General features: G+C 38.8%; 1 pseudogene; it reads left to right on the forward strand.

Annotated features, from left to right (window-relative positions):
• Positions 1 to 19,353: 19,353 nt before the first annotated feature.
• LOC123335275 lies at positions 19,354 to 20,377 on the forward strand (annotated as a pseudogene).
• The last annotated feature ends 159 nt before the right edge of the window (positions 20,378 to 20,536 follow it).

Below are 20,536 nucleotides of genomic sequence, written 5' to 3' on the forward strand. Positions count from 1 at the left end.
TTGCATTCTAGTTCCCTGCCATACTACCATACTACCCAGCAATCCTACTGCTGGGCATATACACGGAGGAAACAGGAGTTGAATAAGACACATATATCCCAATGTTCATTGCAGCACAATTTACAATAACTTGGAAATAAAAGCAACCAAGATGTCTATTAGCAGATGAATGGATAAGGAAATTGTGATACATATACTCAAGTGGAATATTACTAAGCTATAAAAGGAACACATTTGAGTCAGTTTTAATGAGGCAGATGAACCTGAAACCTATTATACAGACTGAAGTAAGTCAGAAAGTGAAAGACAAATGCTATATATTGATGCATATATATGGAATTTAGAAAGACAAAACTGACAATCCTACATTCAGGGCAACAAAGGAGACACAGATGTAAAGAACAGCCTTTTTGACTCAGTGGGAGAAGGCAAGAGTGGGATCATTTGAAAGAATAGCATTGAAACCTGTACATTACGTTATGTAAAACAGAAAACCAGTGCAAGTTCGAGCATGAAGCAGGGCACCCAGGGCCAGTGTTCTGGACATCCCAGAGGGATAGGGTGATGAGGGAGGTGAGAGGGGTTTCAGGATGGGGCAGACACATGTACACCTGTGGCCAATCCATGTTGATATAAGGCAAAAACAATAAGAATATTGTTAAGCAATTATTCTTCAATTAATATAATTAATTTTAAAAATGTTATTGAGAGTGTGGAGAAATGGGAGTACTCCTACTCTGTTGAGAGTGAGTGAAGTCGCTCAGTCGTGTACAACTCTTTGCAACTCCATGGACTTTGGAGCTTGATATGCCACAGTCCATGGAATTTTCCAGGCAAGAGTACTGGAGTGGGTTGCCATTTCCTCTGTCAGGGGATCTTCCTGACCCAGGGATTGAACCCAGATCTCCCACATTGCAGGCAGACGCTTTAACATCTGAGCCACCAGGAGGGGAATGCAAATTGGTTCAGCCATTCAGTTCAGTGCTCAGTCATGTCAGACTCTGCGACACCATGGATTGCAGCATGCCAGGCCTCCTTGTCCATCACGAATGGGAGCTAACTCAAACTCATGTCCATTCACCAATGGGAGCTTACTTAAACTCATGTCCATTGAGTCGGTGATGCAATCCAGCCATCTCACTTATTGTCATTCCTTCTCCTCCTGCCTTCAATATTTCCCAGCATCAGGGTCTTTTCAAATGAGTCAGCTCTTCACATCAGGTGACCAAAGTATTGGAGTTTCAGCTTCAACATCAGTCCTTCCAATGAATATTCAGGACTGATTTCCTTTATGATGGACTATTTGGATCTCCTTGCAATCCAAGGGTCACTCAAGAGTCTTCTCCAATCCCATAGTTCAAAAACATCAATTCTGCAGTGCTCATCTTTCCTTATAGTCCAACTCTTACATCCATACATGACCACTGGAAAAACCATATCCTTGACTAGACGGACCTTTGTTGACAAAGTATGTCTCTGCTTTTTAATATGCTGTCTAGGCAGGTCATAACTTTTCTTCCAAGGAGCAAGCATCTTTTAATTTCATGGCTGCAATCACCATCTGCAATGATTTTGGAGTCCCCAAAAATAAAGTCAGCCACTGTTTCCACTGTTTCCCTATTTGCATTGAAGTGATAGGACTGGATGCCATGATCTTAGTTTTCTGAATGTTGAGCTTTAAGCCAACTTTTTCACTCTCCTGTTTCACTTTCATCAAGAGGCCCTTTAGTTCTTCTTCACTTTCTGTCATACAGATGGTGTCATCTGCATATCTGAGGTTATCTATATTTTTCCCAGAAATCTTGATTCCAGCTTGTCTTCATCCAGCCCAGCATTTCTCATGATGTACTCTGCATATAACTTAAATAAGCAGGGTGACAATATACAGCCTTGACGTACTCCTTTTCCTATTTGGAACCAGTGTGTTGTTCCATGTCCAATTCTAACTGTTGCTTCCTGACCTGCATACAGGTTTCTCAAGAAGCAGATCAGGTGGTCTGGTATTCCCATCTCTTTCAGAATTTTCCACAGTTTATTGTGATCCACATAGTCAAAGGCTTTGGTATAGTCAATAAAGCAAAAATATATGTTTTTCTGGAACTCTCTTGCTTTTTTCCATGATCCAGCAGATGTTGACCATTTGATCTCTGGTTCCTCTGCCTTTTCTAGTTTGATCATTCTTTGGCATTGCCTTTCTTTGGGATTGGAATGAAAACTGACTTTTTCACTCCTGTGGCCACTGCTGAGTTTTCCAAATTTGCTGGCATATTGAGTGCAGCACTTTCACAGCATCATCTTTTAGGATTTGAAATAGCTCAACTGGAATTCCATCACCTCCACTAGTTTTTTTCATAGTGATGCTTCCTGAGGCCCACTTGACTTCACATTCCAGGATGTCTGGCTCTAGGTGAGTGATTACACCATCATAATTATCTGGGTCTTGAAGATCTTTTTTGTACAGTTCTTCTGTGCATTCTTGCCACCTCTTCTTAATATCTTCTGCTTCTGTTAGGTCCATACCATTTCTGTCCTTTATTGAGCCCATCTTTACATGAAATGTTCCCTTGGTATCTCTAATTTTATTGAAGAGATCTCTAGTCTTCCCCATTCTATTGTTTTCCTCTAATTCTTTGCACTGCTCACTGAGGAAGACTTTCTTATTTCTCCTTGCTATTCTTTGGAACTCTGCATTCAAATGGGTATATCTTTCCTTTTCTCCTTTGCTTTTCACTTCTCTTCTTTTCACAGCTAATTGTAAGGCCTCTTCAGACAGCCATTTTACTTTTTTGAATTTCTTTTTCTTGGGGATGGTCTTGCTCCCTGTCTCCTGTACAATGTCATGAGCCTCTGTCCATAGATCATCAGGCACTCTGTTTATCAGATCTAGTCCCTTAAATCTATTTCTCACTTCCACTGTATAATCATAAGGGATTTGATTTAGGTCATACCTGAATGGTCTAGTGGTTTTCCCTACTTTCTTCAATTTCAGTCTGAATTTGGCAATGATGAGTTCATGATCTGAGCCACTGTCAGCTCCTGGTCTTGTTTTTGCTGACTGTATAGAGCTTCTCCATCTTTGGCTTCAAAGAATAAAATCAACTTGATTTTGGTGTTGACCATCTGGTGATGTCCATGTGTAGAGTCTTCTCTTGTGTTGTTGGAAGAGGGTGTTTGCTTTGACCAGTACATTCTTTTTGCAGAACTCTATTAGATTTTTCCCTGCTTCATTCTGTACTCCAAGGCCAAATTTGCCTGTTACTCCAGGTGTTTCTTGACTTCCTACTTTTGCATTCCAGTCCCCTATAATGAAAAGGACACCTTTTTTGGGTGTTAATTCTGGAAGGTCTTATAGGTCTTCATAGAACCGTTCAACATCAGCTTCTTCAGTATTACTGGTTGTGACATAGACTTGGATTACCATGAAACTGAATAGTTTGCCTTGGAAACAAACAGATCATTCTGTCATTTTTGAGACTGCATCCAAGTACCGCATTTTGGACTCTTTTTTGTTGACTATGATGGTTACTCCATTTCTTCTACGGGATTCCTGCCCACAGTAGTAGATATAAGAGTCATCTCAGTTAAATTCACCCATTCCAGTCCATTTTAGTTCGTTGATTCCTAAAATGTTGACATTTACTCTTGCCATCTCCTGTTTGATCATTTCCTATTTGCCTTGATTCATGGACCTAACATTCCAGGTTCCTAGGCTATATTGCTCTTTACAGCATTAGACCGTGTTTCCATCACCAGTCACCTCCACAACTGAGTGTTGTTTTTGCTTTGGCTCCATCTCTTCATTCTCCATGGGATTCTTTAGGAAAGAAAACTGGAGCGGGTTGCCATGCCTTCCTCCAGGGAATCTTCCCGACCCAGGGATTGAACCCACATCTCTTATGTCTCCTTAATGGAGCTTCAGCCATTAAGGAGATTCATATGGAAGTTCCTTGAAAATGTAACAATCAATCTGCCATATAATACAGCGATCCCACATCTGTGCATATATCTGGAGAAAACTGTAATGAAAAGTATTCACTGCAGCACTTTTTACAATAGCCAGAATGTGGAAGCAACCTAAATGTCCATCAATAAAGGAAGGGATAAAGATGTGGTCAGATCAGATCAGTCACTCAGTTGTGTCCGACTTTTTGTGACCCCATGAATCGCAGCACGCCAGGCCTCCCTGTCCATCACCAACTCCCGGAGTTCACTCAGACTCACATCCATCGAGTCAGTGATGCCATCCAGCCATCTCATCCTCTGTCATCCCCTTCTCCTTCTGCCTCCAATCCCTCCCAGCATCAGAGTCTTTACCAATGAGTCAACACTTCGCATGAGGTGGCCAAAGTACTGGAGTTTCAGCTTTAGCATCATTCCTTCCAAAGAAATCCCAGGGCTGATCTCCTTTAGAATGGACTGGTTGGATCTCCTTGCAGTCTAAGGGACTCTCAAGAGTCTTCTCCAACACCACAGTTCAAAAACATCAATTCTTCGGCACTCAGCCTTCTTCACAGTCCAACTCTCACATCCATACATGACCACTATGCTATGCTATGCTATGCTAAGTCACTTCATTCATGTCCGACTCTCTGTGACCCCATAGACAGCAGCCCACCAGGCTCCCCCATCCCTGGGATTCTCCAGGCAAGAACACTGGAGTGGGTTGCCATTTCCTTCTCCAGTGCCTGAAAGAGAAAAGTGAAAGTGAAGTCACTTAGTCGTGCCCGACTCTTAGCGACCCCATGGACTGCAGTCTACCAGTTTCCTCCATAGAAAAACCATAGCCTTGACTAGAGGAACCTTTGTTGGCAAAGTAATGTCTCTGCTTTTCAATATGCTATCTAGGTGGGTCATAACTTTCCTTCCAAGGAGTAAGCGTCTTTTAATTTCATGGCTGCAGTCACCATCTGCAGTGATTTTGGAGCCCAGAAAAATAAAGTCTGACACTGTTTCCACTGTTTCGCCATCTATTTCCCATGAAGTGATGGGACCGGATGCCATGATCTTTGTTTTCTGAATGTTGAGCTTTAAGCCAACTTTTTCACTCTCCACTTTCACTTTCATCAAGAGGCTTTTGAGTTCCTCTTCACTTTCTGCCATAAGGGTGGTGTCATCTGCATATCTGAGGTTATTGATATTTCTCCCGGCAATCTTGATTCCAGCTTGTGTTTCTTCCAGTCCAGCGTTTCTCATGATGTACTCTGCATATAAGTTAAATAAGCAGGGTGACAATATACAGCCTTGACGTACTCCTTTTCCTATTTGAAACCAGTCTGTTGTTCCATGTCCAGTTCTAACTGTTGCTTCCTGACCTGCATACAGATTTCTCAAGAGGCAGATTAGGTGGTCTGGTATTCCCATCTCTTTCAGAATTTTCCACAGTTTATTGTGATCCACACAGTCAAAGGCTTTGGCATAGTCAATAAGCAAAAATAGATGTTTTTCTGGAACTCTCTTGCTTTTTCCATGATCCAGCGGATGTTGGCAATTTGATCTCTGGTTCCTCTGCCTTTTCTAAATCCAGCTTGAACATCAGGAAGTTAACGGTTCACATATTGCTGAAGCCTGGCTTGGAGAATTTTGAGCATTACTTTACTAACGTGTGAGATGAGTGCAATTGTGTGGTAGTTTGAACATTCTTTGGCATTGCCGTTCTTTGGGATTGGAATAAAAACTGACCTTTTCCAGGCCTGTGGCCACTGCTGAGTTTTCCAAATTTGCTGGCATATTGAGTGCAGCACTTTCACAGCATCATCTTTCAGGATTTGGAATAGCTCAACTGGAATTCCATCACCTCCACTAGCTTTGTTCGTAGTGATGCTTTCTAAGGCCCACTTGACTTCACATTCCAGGATGTCTGGCTATAGGTCAGTGATCACACCATCGTGATTAATGGGTCATGAAGATCTTTTTTGTACAGTTCTTCTGTGTATTCTTGCCATCTCTTCTTAATATCTTCTGCTTCTGTTAGGTCCATACCATTTCTGTCCTTTATACAATGGAATATTAGCCATAAAAAGAATCAACTTTTGCCATTTGCAGAGACATGGATGGACCTTGAGATTGTCACGAGTGTGTGTGATAAGTTCCTTCAAAGAGTCGTGTCCAACTCTTTAGGACCCTATGGACGTAAGTATGCCAGGTTCCTCTGTCCATGGGATTCTTTTGGAAAGAAAACTGGAGTTGATTGCCATGCCTTCCTCCAGAGACTCTTCCTGACCTAGGGATTGAACCCTCATCTCTTATGTCTCTTGCATTGGCAAGCAGGTTCTTTACCATTAGCTCTAACCTGGGAAACTCCTGAGATTGTTATACTGAAATAAGTCAGAAAAAGACAAATATAACTTATATGTGGAATCTAAAAATATGGTACAAATCAATGTATTTACAAATCAGCAATATAGTCACATATGTAGAAAACAAACTTATGGTTAACAGGGGGAAAGAGAAATAGTGAAAATGATTGAATAAGAAGGCATAGAATTCCATGCTCCTCACAAGTACAAGAATACATTGACAAATGGAAGAATTCCCACAGAGCACTTGCTCAACATTAGCAGAAGACTTTTAAACCTAAAAGGACAAGAAAAATCCCCTCATAAAGGGGTAGTCCAAAAGATAGAAAGCAAAAAAGAAAAGATGACTCAGAAAAGGGACCAGCAACTCTGTGTGTGGGTGTGTGCTCTGTCATGTCCAACTTTTTGTGACCCTATGAACTGTAGACCCCCCAGACTCTTCAGTCCATGGGTTTCCCCCAGTAAGTATACTGGAGTGGGTTTCCATTTCCTCCTCCAGAGGATCTTCTCAAACCAGGAATCAAACCCACATCTCCTATGTCTTCTGCATTGCAGATAGATTCTTTGACTGCTGAGCCACTGGGGAAGTACCCCAGCAAACCTAATAGGAGGATAAGGTGAGTGGAGGTTCCCACACTCACTCAGAAAAGCTCCCACAAGGTAGGGAAATCAGCTGCAATAGAAAGAGAACTTCAGAGGATTAAAGGAGAATGCAATGGGTGGTCTGTGGAAGGTAAAAGAAAGTAAGAACTGCACACATGGTCTGCACGACAGCTCTGGGTATCCTAACATGAGTCATGAGTTGCCAGTTGAAAAGTGGGACTGGATGCTGGAAAGTTGGGTTTGGAGAATGGACCCAGGGAGAAGACAAGTGTTGGCTGTGAAAAGACAGCCTGAAGGGACAGGACTGATGAACTCCACAACTGGGAAAGTTTGTGAAATGAAGCCTGGGACACCTTAGAAGCAAGGTATCACTGTTGATTGGCACACAAGGGATGGGGCTGCCATTATAACTCCTTTCTCTTGAGCAGGCTCACCCATCCCTCAAGCCAAGGCCTCCTATGTCCACTTAAGCTCTGGGGTCCTGAGTGATACACATCCAAAGTCTCTTGGGGTATTATCTCTGGGCATCCTTACCTGAGATGACTATCTGCCGACACTGAAAGGGGATGAGTGCTAATATGTGAGGTTAAGATAGTGGGTTTCAGGGAAAGGAACCCTTTGTGCTCCGTGGATAAAAGAAAGGGGATAGAAGTGAGGGGCTGCATGAGCAGGAATGAGCTTAGAGGAATTATGGGCTGCCTAGGAAAGAGGTACCATTGTTGAGGGACATGCAAAGAATGGGGCCATCACCACCATCCACAGACCAGCATCTGCTACTGTGGGAACTGGGAGACTCCCATCAAGGCAAGCAAACCACAGTCTGTTGCAACTGCCTCCCAGTCCCCACTGCTGCAGGCAACAATGGTGGCTGCAGGATCCCACTGGATCTGAGGGAGTAAGTGTGCCCCAGTCATTCCTTTCCTTCCCTCCTGCCTAGGTAAGGAATAGACACCTGTAAGTGGCACACACACAGAGACGGGGCCAAAACCAAAGCTGAGTCCCAGGTGTGGGATGACTAGGAAGAGAAACAGAATTTTTTTTCCCTACAGCTGCACAAGTCAAAGATTAAATCCCTGAGATCAACTTGGTAAATCCTGCATCTATGGAATATCTGAATGAACAGCATTCCCACAATTGAGACTGGTCTGGCCTTAACAGCAGTAGATTTTAGGGGCAAGTACACACAGGAGCTGCATAAGATCAGTGTCTGGGCTGCCCCACAGAGCCTACAGAAGGTCAAAGACCAACCTAGAGGTATTGGAGGGTTTCTGAGGAGGCCAGGATGGGGCTCTGGCTCATTGTAGGGGCAAGGACATTGACAGAAGAGGTACCAGGAAAATATTCCTATTGCTATAATTCTTTCTTTGTATGTTTCATTCTTTTCAATTGTTGGTGTTGTTATTTTATCTTTATTCATATTTTATGTATTTATTTTTTAAATGCATATCTGTTAAATTTTTTTCTATTTTTATTTTGCTTTGTTGTTTTGGGATTTTTTTCTTTTACTTCATTTTTTAATTCTTTTTTTTATTATCCTTTCTCTTTCTTCTTTTTTTAATTGGAGGATAATTGCTTTATAATGTTATATGGGATTCTGCTATAAACAACATGAATCAGCTCTCAGTATACATATATCACCTCCCTTTTGAACCTCAGTCCACTTCAGTTTAGTCATTCAGTCGTGTCCAACTCTTTGCGATCCCATGGACTGCAGCATGCCAGGCTTCCCTGTCCATCACCAACTCCCAGAGCTTTCTCAAACTCATGTCCATCAGGTCAGTGATGCCATCCAACCATCTCATCTTCTGTCATCCCCTTATCCTTCCTCCTGCCTTCAATCTTTCCCAGCATAGATGGCTTTTCCAATGAGTCAGCTGTTTGCATCAGGTGGCCAAAGTATTGGAGTTTCAGCTTCAGCATCAGTCTTTCCAATGAATACTCAGGACTGATTTCCTTAGGATTGACTGGTTGAATCTCCTTGCAGACCAAGTGACTCTCAAGAGTCTTCTCCAACACCACAGTTCAAAAACATCAATTCTTTGGCATTCAGCTTCCTTTATAGTCCAGTTCTCACATCCATACATGACTATTGGAAAAACCATATCTTTGACTAGACAGACCTTTGTTGGCAAAGTAATGTCTCTGCTTTTTAATATGCTGTCTAGGTTGGTCATAGCTTTTCTTCCAAAGAGCAAGAGTCTTTTTAATTTCATGGCTGCAATCACCACCTTCAGTGATTTTGGAGCCCAAGAAAAAAAAAATCTCTCACTGTTTCCATTGTTTCCCCATCTATTTGCCATGAAGTGATGTGACTGGATACCATGACTGGATAACATTTTCTGAATGTTGACCTTTAAGCCAACTTTTTCACTCTCCTCTTTCACTTTCGTCAAGAAGATCTTCAGTTCTTTGCTTTCTGCCATAAGGGTGGCGTCATCTGCATATCTGAGGTTATTGATATTTCTCCCAACAATATTGATTCTAGCTTGTGCTTCATCCAGCCCAACATTTTGCATGAGGTACTCTCCATGTAAGTTAAATACGCAGCATGAAAATATACATTCAGGTGTACTCTTTCCCCAATTTTTAACCAGTCTGTTCTTCCACGTCCAGTTCTTGAGCCTCATTCCCTCCAAAATCCCACCCCTTTAGGTTGTCTCAAAGCACCAGGCTCAGCTCCCTGTGTTATACAGCAGCTTCCCACTAGCTATTTTACACATGGAAATGTACATATGTTGATTTTACTGTCTCAATTTGTCCCACACCCTTCCTCTCACACTGAAACCACAAGTCCATTCTCTATTTCTGTGTCTCTATTTCTACCCTGAAACTAGATCCATCACTACCATATTTCTAGATTCCACATATATGCATTAAAATATGATATTTGTTTTTCTCTTTCTGACTTGCTTCACTCAGTATGATGGGCTCTAGGTTCATCCAAAATACTACAAATGAACCAATTTCATTCCTTTTTGTGGCTGAACAATATTCTATTGTATACATGTGCCACAACTTTTACATATAATAATGTACAGATTTCCATGCTATTCTTTCAAGTCATCCCACTCTTGCCTCCTCCCACTGAGTCCAAAAATCTGTTCTTTACATCTGTGTCTCATTTGCTGTCCTGTATTTAGGATAGTCCATTCCCTAAATCACAATACCCATTGGAAATGACCTCAGACCCATTTGCAGAAACTAATATGATGATTTATAGAACATATATTTTGAATATTATGGTATTTAAGGTTATCCACCTGTTATTTGTGAATGTCTCATTATTAATCTGTTCAGTTCTGCAAATGAGCAAAATAAGAATTGTATCTTGAAAATAATGTGAATATTCCTAGAGGATGATTGTCAAGTGTGAATTCATTAAGATATCTAGCTTCAGTTCAGTTCAGTTCAGTCGCTCAGTCGTGTCCGACTCTTTGCGACCCCATGAATTGCAGCACGCCAGCCTCCCTGTCCATCACCATCACCCAGAGTTCACTCAAACTCACGTCCATCGAGTCAGTGATGCCATCCAGCCATCTCATCCTCTGTTGTCCCCTTTTCCTCCTGCCCTCAATCCCTCCCAGCATCAGAGTCTTTTCCAGTGAGTCAACTCTTTGCATGAGGTGGCCAAAGTATTGGAGTTTCAGCTTTAGCATTATTCCTTCCAAAGAACACCCAGGGCTGATCTCTTTCAGAATGGACTGGTTGGATCTCCTTGCAGTCCAAGGGACTCTCAAGAGTCTTCTCCAACACCACAGTTCAAAAGCATCAATTCTTTGGGGTTATTTAAGGATAATCCTTAAGGTATCTGCCCACCTGTTATTTGTGAATGTCTCATTATTAATCTGTTCAGTTCTGCAAATGAGTAAAATAAGAATTGTATCTTGAAAATAATGTAAATATTCCTACAGGATGATTGTCAAGTGTGAACTCATTTCGATATCTAGCTTACTGCCAAACAAAGTGAACTGGAGAATGAGGACTTTTGCTTGCAAGGAAAGATAGCAGAATTTTGCTGTTCAAGATGTTTGTAACATCTAGATGTTTCAACTAGATGTAACCCATCTAGCTGTTTCAACTTCAATTTTTCTTTCCAGTCAGTTTTCTAAATATTATGTAAGACTTAATGAGGCAGCAAGTTCTACTTGCTTTAATATTTTAGGTCATTTTAATCACAAGGTATGTATTCTGTTTTTTCACATTAATGAAAAAATAAAGGATTATTTCAGGACAGTCATCTGGTTCTATAACTGCTTTCAGAGGAGAATTTAAAGGACTGAGCTTGTTGTTTTCTTCTTGCAATTTATTTAGGGCACCAGAAAAAATATATTCCAGTCCACAAATAGTGGGTTCTGTATGTCTAGTGTAAATGAATTCTTTAACGGTAAGTTTATATTGTAAATTGGCACAACCACTATGGAGAACAGTATGAAAGTTCCTTATAAAACTAAAAATAGAGTTGCAATCTCACTCCTGAGCATAGATATGGAAAAAAAGATGAAGACACTATTTAGAAAAATACTTGTGCCCAATGTTCATAGCAACACTGTTTATAATAGCTGAGACATATAATCATCCTTAATGTGTATCAACAGATGAATGGATAAAGATGTGTTATGTGTATACAATGGAATACTACTTAATCACTGAAAAATGAAATAATGCATTTGTAGCAGCATGAATAAACCTAGAATAAACATGAATAAACATGAATAAATTAATGTTGATGATTAATAAATTATGAATAAACACTTTATAAACAAATTAATAAATAATGAATAAACATTATCATACTAAGTGAAGTCATACAGAGAAAGACAAATACCATGAGGTATCACTTACATGTGGAATCTAAAATATGATAAAATGAACTTATTTATAAAACAGAAACAGATTCAGAGACATATACAATAAGCTTATGGTTACCACGGCATACAAAAAATTATCAACGAAAGTATCTGAATCACTTTCTTGTACATCAGAATCTAGCATTTCAGCATTGTATATCAACTATGCTGCTGCTGCTGCTGCTGCTGCTGCTAAGTTACTTCAGTAGTGTCCGACTCTGTGCAACCCCATAGATGGCAGCCCACCAGGCTCTCCCGTCACTGGGATTCTCCAGGCAAGAACACTGGAGTGGGTTGCCATGTTTTTGTTTTTGTTTTTTTTTTTTTTAAACTTTACATAACTGTATTAGATTTGCCAAATATCAAAATGAATCCGCCACAGGTATACATGTGTTCCCCATCCTGAACCCTCCTCCCTCCTCCCTCCCCATTCCATCCCTCTTGGTCGTATGTTTTTTAAAAAGAGTAAATTTTCTTGCCTTTCTTGCAAGTGATTTTTACCAATAACCAGTGACAACTCAAATAACTTTTTTATTTTGGTCACAGTATATAGTCTGAAATACTTGTTCCATCTTCCATTGGCAATTATTGTACCCAATCTATTGTCTAATCAGGAGATTGACTTCAGATTCCTAATTTTGAAATTCTGTATCCCCAGTAATTGGATGGCAAAAAAATGATGTGTACAAATTATTTGCATTATTTTATAAATAGTATTCACTCATTATTTTCCAGGTATAATTGATTTTATCATAGGAAATTAGATGCATGTTTATACTTTAGAAGTGCTAAAAGAGTGAAGGCAATTTGGGAGGGGTCTTAGAAACTCACTTGGGCTTCCCAGGTGGCACTAATGGTAAAGAACCTGTCTGCCAATGCCGGAGACAGAAAAGATGCAGGTTCAATCACTGGGTGGGGAAGATCCCCTGAAGGAGGGCATGGTAATCCACTCCAGTATTCTTGCTTGAGAATCCCATGGACAGAAGAGCATGGTGAGCTACAATCCATAGGGTCACAAAGAGTCAGATACAACTGAAGCAACTTACACACACACACACACACACACACACACACACATAGGAATTCACTTAGAGGGCTTTACAAACCTCAGAACATATGAGATACTCCTATTCAGTCTCTGAAAACCACATAGTATATTTTGCAGAAGCTCACCAGGAAGCTAATTTAAAATCCATGTCTACTAATGTGCCGGGAGCCAGCATATTGCATATTGAGTGCATATTGCATATTGAGTGCAGCACTTTCCACAGCATCATCTTTCAGGATCTGGAATAGCTCAACTGGAATTCTATCACTGCCGGGAGCCAGCGTGAGGCACTCCGCCCATGACAAAGGTCATGAGGAAGGAGGCTCGGCATATGCAAAGGCGGGATCGAGCCTCAGGAGTCCCCCTGGAAATTCTCGAGCATCTACCCCCTAAACCAGAGTCTGCCTACTTTCTGCTTTGTGCTTTCACCTACACCTCTGACTTTACAGGGGGCTGTCCCCCACTACCTCTCTCTGAAAAAAAGAGTTAGCTTACAGCTCCAGTTAATAATTCCTGGGTGTGACAGTGTTTCAACCTACAAACTCCTTTGGAAATCCGCTAGCCTGCCTGAATGGGTTTTTCCGGCCACATGTGATTGTTCAGAGCCTCCCAACTGTGAGAGGCAGGAGATGTTCTAAACTGCCTAAACACAGATTCCTTTGAGTAGTTAAAAGATTGATTAGAAATTGTATTGGTGAAGGGTTTTTCACTTGTTGGGCCAATGTTTGCTGCTAAGTCTCCATACTCCTTACCTACTGTGTCCTTGGCAGTGTATTGATTGATATAATGGGTGTATAGAAATGTAAAATGCAGCTTTGTCCAATGCTTTTTTGGAGGCTGGTGCCTGACTTTGGAATAATCACCTTTAGAGAAAAATAAGTTTCTTAAAATGTTAACAGGCCTCCGGGCCAGAAGATGATGTCAATCAACTGAACTTTTGCATATGATAAGTTTGCAGGAAGAAAGCCTGGCTTGCTGCATGACTCTACCCCTTCCCCATTATCCTCTATGCATAACTTAAGGTATAAAAACTACTTTGGAAAATAAAGTGCGGGCCTTGTTCACTGAAACTTGGTCTCCCCATGTCACTCTCTCTTCCAAATTCTAGCTGAGTCTCCATCTGGAGCGCGGAACCCACCATGTTTGCTAATTATGCCTGGGCTTCTAAGATCCGACCGGGGAGGCCTCAGTGTCTCCTCTCCTTCGGGAGAACGGAAGGACGCCTGCGGCCTACGTAAGTGGTGCAAACTTCTTGTCTTGAAGTTTTATTGGTCTCCCGCGTAAACCAAGCTACTCAGCCTCTTTTCTCCACTGAATTTTCCTACTGAGCTATCCTCATTCTATTACTCTTTATTATCTCTAATTAACATTTGAATAGGTCGCCTAGCCGTCTCTCCTTCGAATACCCTGGATCAGCCGGGGCTGGACCTCGGCACTAATGCATTTGCCTTCCTCAGATGGTAACTCATTTTATTCCCTTCTTATTTTTTCAAATACATTTGAATTCCTCTCATTAGTAAATGCTAGCCATGGAATGGGATTCTGAGAAATATGGGTCTAGTTAATGCCTACCTAATAATAGCTTAATATATAAAGATTGTCATTTATATTAGAAGTACTTTAATTTTTTGGATTTTATGTTTCTTTAAATGGATGGAGATCTTAATGATAGTCTTCATATTCTCAATTATTTTCATTGATAATGAAAACTAGATATAAACCTGAGCTATCTTTAAAAAATTTCTAAAGTATTATTGTGTGTAGAGCTTCCTGAAAACTAGATAAAAACTTGAGTTATCTTTAAAAAATTCTGAAGTATTATTGTTCTTAGAACTTCCTGGAAGTGATAAAGCACAAGTGATAAGGAATCCACCTGTCAATGGAGGACATGCAAAAGAAATAATAGAGGAGGGTTTGATTCCTGGGTCAGGAAGAGCCCCTAAAGTAGGAAGTGGCAACCCACTCCAGTATTCTGTGCCTGGAAAATTCCATGGACAGAGGAGTGTGGTGAGTTACAGTCCATGGGGCCACAAAGAGCCATACATGACTGAGCAATGGAGCACACACACGTTTTGTGCATATGCTATTTTATAGCCCAAAGGAAACTTATAAAAAGGCTTAAATTAACAAATTAATTCCAAAATTGTTTGTACACTCTCCCTTTCTTTTAGTAATTATAGTGCTAATATTGTTTTTTTCTTTTTTTTCTGTTTTGGTAACTTTTGCACAAATAAGTTCAGTTGTGAAAGGAGAGATGGACTTTCTCATTATATGTCGTAATGTTTTTGAGGCATGCTGAAGTCCCTCTCAAATGCTGATTTCTGATGAATTTAGATATTCACACTATATTTTAAATTTTTCTAAGTAGATTAAAATAATTGTCAATCAAAACTTTAATGATATTAAAGTTGTGTAGATGTAAAACATGGTGGTGATGATCATAGGCACTGAAGCAGCATTATTTACAGTGTCTTACTTATATGGACATTAGCAGGTCTGAGGATTTAATATATATGCAGAGTACTTATAACTCAGGTTGACACATACAAATGAATCAATAAATACTAATATGTTTAATATAGTACACAAATGCCCTAGAAAAAGCCCTTTGACCCACCCTAAAATCAATACTACACCAAACATCTCACTGTGTGACCTAACCAACCTCACAGTGTGACTTAATACCTTCCCAGTAACTCAAATTCAGCTGGATGTATCTTTCCAAAATCAAGCTCAACTTCTGAGAAACAATTATCTGTTTCTCTATATACAGAAAAGCAAGAATAATTTTTGAATTACAGTGCTCAGGGATACTCTAATAAAATATGTACAATAATATCACAAGTGCACAAAATTCACAATGGTGGATGCATTATTCCTAGTTGAAAAAACCTAAAGGACTTGATGTACATGAGTGATACGATATTCAGGAAATAGAATCACACATACAGCTGATTCACTTCATTGTAAAGCAGAAACTAACACATTATAAAACAATTATACTCCAGTGAAAAAAAGATACATGTTGGCTGTTATATATGTCTCTAATTTGTGTATTTGATATGAGAGAAGGTAAAATAAAACTGTATGGATCAATTCATAGTCCTAATTATAGCTAGCCTTCAAATTCATTTCCATATGGTGAAACTTTTATTATCCCTGTGCAGCTGTCACTGTCTTAAGGAATTTGAAATAATCAATTACCATTATTGTAACTGATTATCATTAATTGTATGCCGTTATCACAAAATCATATACATGCATCTGTATCCTCTTATTATTCCATTTTATACATGAAGAATGAAAGGTCAAATAACATATCTGAGATCACTAAACAATGGTGAAGGCTGGAAAGAAGTCCACTTGCTTTCTGGGACTTCTCTGATGGTCTTGCAGTCAACAATCCTTGCTTCCAATGCAGAGGGTTCAGGTTGGAGCCCTGGTCAGGGAACTAATAACCCACATGCAGCATTGCATAGGTATTAAAAGACACTATTCTACAGTCACATCTATTAAATTCTGAACTGGGATATTGACTTGGCAATTTTTGAGTTGTCAAGATGGGGGAATTTGGTGCTGATAAAAATGATTATGAAATTGATTGATATTTTTGTTCTTAAGAAAGCAGACATTTAATTGGGGCATTTGAAGGCCAATAGAATGACTATGTTACCTAAGGGAGGAGATAGGCAAACAAGGGATATTTTCCCTGAAGACCATACAGATAAATTATAATTTGTCACACTCTTTATGGCAGAGAGATGTCTGATGACTATTTAACCTTCTTAGTTCATTGGTAATGTATGAACCTGACATTAAGTGATGAATCACTCTGAATATTTTTGTGTGCAATTCTTTCGTTCATGTTAATAAATTTCTGGCGATATTTTGAGGGAAAAATAAAATTTATAGCTAATATTTCTGAAAAAAGTTGGATTTATTTGATACAAAAAAAATTAATTGAAAGGCTTGGTGATGCAAGACAGTGTTCTACTTAGGTAAGCATTTACCTTTCCCAACATCATCAACCTTGTTTTGCAAAATAGCTAAAAGTAAAATTAAGGAATAATTTATTCAAAATTTTAATTTAATATCAACAATAAGTGAAATTGAATAATACATTTTAGTACCAGATTTGTGCACTTACTATGTGTAAGTTTTGGGGCTTCCCTGATGGCTCAGGGAGTAAAGAATCTGCTTGTAATTCAGAAGACACAGAAGATGCAAGTTCAATCTCTGGGTCTGGAAGACTCCCTGAAGGAGGGCATGGCAACCCACTCCAATATTCTTGCCTGGAAAATCTCAAAGACAGAGGAAACTGGTGGGCTTGTATAAGTTGGACTTCCCAAGTGGTACTAGTGGTAAAGAACATGCCTGCCAAAGCAGGAAAAACCCTTTCGTCATGTTAAAAAAAAAAAAAAAAGATATAGGCAGTTAAATTGTCAGTCAAATCTGTAAATGTGTTTCTAAAAACATCATTAGCATATAAACCTATTGAAAATATAATTTTAACCATTTTATGGGCTATTAGATAAAATATCATTTGTGGAAATCATTTGGACAATATTAGGTAAAATAAAATTTTATATTAATACTAAAAAAACAGTCTATGATTATGTCTATTTTCTTATATGTTAATTTTCACTTTGGATGGGCAAACAGAACCAAATACTCACTTCATGCTGTCTTGGACTTCAAAACTATCATAAACCAAGTTATTTGGTGGTAAATAAGAAAAGTACCCTGTTAGAAGTAACACAAAATTTCAAAATTCTTTCTGAGTGTCTAAAGTCATAATGGCCCTATAATAGCACTATTTGCTGGATGACAAACATCAAATTAAGAGATGGCTAAAGATATAGGATAGCCTTTTAATAATTTACTTAATATTTTATAGTTCCCTTATCCTACCTAGACTCCATCTGCACCTGCCAATGAGTAATATTCACTACTGACTGAAAAAATATAGTTTTATACTAAATGATGCATTTATATTTAGATACAATACAATTAATTTACCCTCAGGGATTAAAGTACATGTGTGTGAGTTTTTGTTTTTGTTTTTTTTAATTTTCTTACTGAACCATTTTTATTCACTTTCTCTTTTCCTTTGAGCAAAGTGTATGCAGCTTCCCAGACACTTTTCATGAAGACCTGGGATAAAAACAGACACCAAATAAAGCCTGAGTAAAGGTAATCTTTTTCTTTTTTTCTTAATTGAGATGGCTTATTTAAAGAAATTCTCATTCAGGAGTCAATGCCTGATGTCTTTTTTTCACTAAAAAGAAATTTTAGTGAAATTTCTTATGTAAGAACAACATAACTGATGGTCAGATTTCAAGCCATAAGAGCAAGTCACTATAGATCATGACAACAAATAACTAACTACATTCTTCAAGGAGCAAGTTAATAGTTTGGCATTCTGCTTTATTATGTCACAGTTTTGAAGGACATCTTGAAAAATATAATGTCTGTGCATAAGAAAATTACTTCTCACACTGTATTCGAACCTATCAATGGAGTTTTTCTTCACTTTTTCCTCTAAAGACTAGGTTATTTCTTCATTATATTAATTACTGTATTTTTTTTAACTCCCTAAATTTCACTGAACTATCCACAAAGATGAAAATTACCAACCCAACTGGCTATATCAATAACAGGTGTCTGGTTGTTTGCTACTGTGTTTCTTTTGCATAATATCAAGAGTCTTGTGACTATGTGGTATCACTATTTGGAATCTGACTCAGAAAGCAGCCTGTTCAACACTGAACTTCTTTCTGTACTTTCTGGATGGTCTTAGATTGTCAAATTCAAAAAAAAAAAAGTAAAGTAAAAGCAATCTTACACATTGTTTATTTAAAAACAGAAACCTTAAAGATTTCTCTTTTAGAGAAATTTGGTAACATGTTAAGACTAGATCAGAACATTTGCAAAAATTTAGATCTAGTTATAGTAGTTCTAGTTCCCTTACTCTATATCTGTATGTTAGTTGACTCGTTGAGAGTCAAATTCATATTTTGAAATCAAAGAAAGTTATCCTTTGAAAGCTGTTATAATGATCAAAACATGACATATGTAAAACACTCAACACATTTTGTGTAGGTGTGTAGAAGATTACTTATTCACTTAGGATTGAAATCTTTATTTTATCTTTAGTACTTAGAAATCAGAACTATCCAAGACCATGGAATGACTTTAAATATGTGCTGAATTTTTTATAGATAAATAGGCAGATCTATACAGATACATACTTTTTATTCTTTTAATTAAATTGTACTTAAAATTTTCAAAAAGTTTACGTTTTTCTTAAAATACTGCAAGTGTAGAGTACTTCTTCAGAAGTACTTATAAAACTGTCTTAAGAAATTTTGCACTAAACTTGTGATAGTGACAACATTCTGTGGTAAAGACATAGAATTAAATGTAGTCATAACTTTATACATAAAATATATCATTGATATTTCTAAGAAAAAAAAATGCAAGTGATACATTGTAAAATAAATGTGGACCTAAAGATATCTGTAAACTCTACCCGAGGAGATGAATTGGAATGGACAGAATGGACATATGGAACAACAGGACCGCTGGAACTGACTTTGTTCTCTTGGGGCTATTTCACTGCATCCTGATCCCCAAGCTACTTTTTACTTTCATCTTTCTAGTTTTTCTTGTGGCCCTTATTGTCAATATTATGATGGTGATACTCATTTGGTTGAACTCTCAACTCCATACTCCTATGTACTTTCTTCTCAGTCAACTTTCCTTGATGGACCTCTTGTATATCTCTACTTTTGTTCCCAAGATAGCCATTGACTTTTTTGTCTGGACGAAACAACATTTCCTATACTAATTGTGGAATCCAGCTCTTCCTCTTCATGACTCTGGTGGGAGCAGAGTGTCTTCTCCTGGCAGTCATGGCTTACGATCGCTATGTGGCTATATGCCATCCCCTTCACTACTCAATTCTCATGCGCCCTACATTTTGCATTTTCATGGTGGCTGGCACTTGGCTGGGTGCACTTATCAATGCCTTCGTCCATGTTGTCTATGTTCTGAATCTTCCTTTTTGTGGCTCCAGAGAAATCCATCATTTCTTTTGTGAGATCCCAGCTCTCCCGAAACTCGTTTGTACTGACACTTCTCTTTATGAAAATGGTCTTTTTATCAGTGGTGTTATATTTCTCCTCTTTCCAGTATCTGCTATCATGGCCTCATATGGGCAGATTCTCTCCACTGTTTTAAGATTAGAATTAAACATGGGGATGAGGAAGGCTTTGTCAACTTGTTCTTCCCATATGATTGTGGTGATTCTCTTCTATGGAACTGCCATCATCAAATATTTTCTCCCCAAAGCCTATCACACTGCTGAGCAGGACAAAGTGGTCTCTGTCTTCTATACCATCCTCACTCCCATGCTCAATCCCCTCATCTACAGCCTGAGAAACAAAGAGATGTCTGGAGCCCTCAGGAAAGTATTGAGAAGAAAAATAACCAAGTAAGTTGATATCCATTGAGAATAGGAGAAGAAAGAATTGACCTTAGTTACAGAAGGATTTTACAGTAACAGAGATGAGAAATATATAATCAACAAATGGCACTTTTCTGTAGACATCTCATGGCCAAACCACTTCAACCTTATCTTTAGTGGACTGCTAATGAAACATAGTGTGCCTTCCTTCTATGCTTCATAAGATCCTCACCAATTTATTAACAAAAATGCAATGCCAGCAATTTGCCAATCA

The sequence above is a fragment of the Bubalus bubalis genome, chromosome 9, assembly GCF_019923935.1.
Source record: "Bubalus bubalis isolate 160015118507 breed Murrah chromosome 9, NDDB_SH_1, whole genome shotgun sequence".
In the NCBI taxonomy this organism is placed as follows: domain Eukaryota; kingdom Metazoa; phylum Chordata; class Mammalia; order Artiodactyla; family Bovidae; genus Bubalus; species Bubalus bubalis.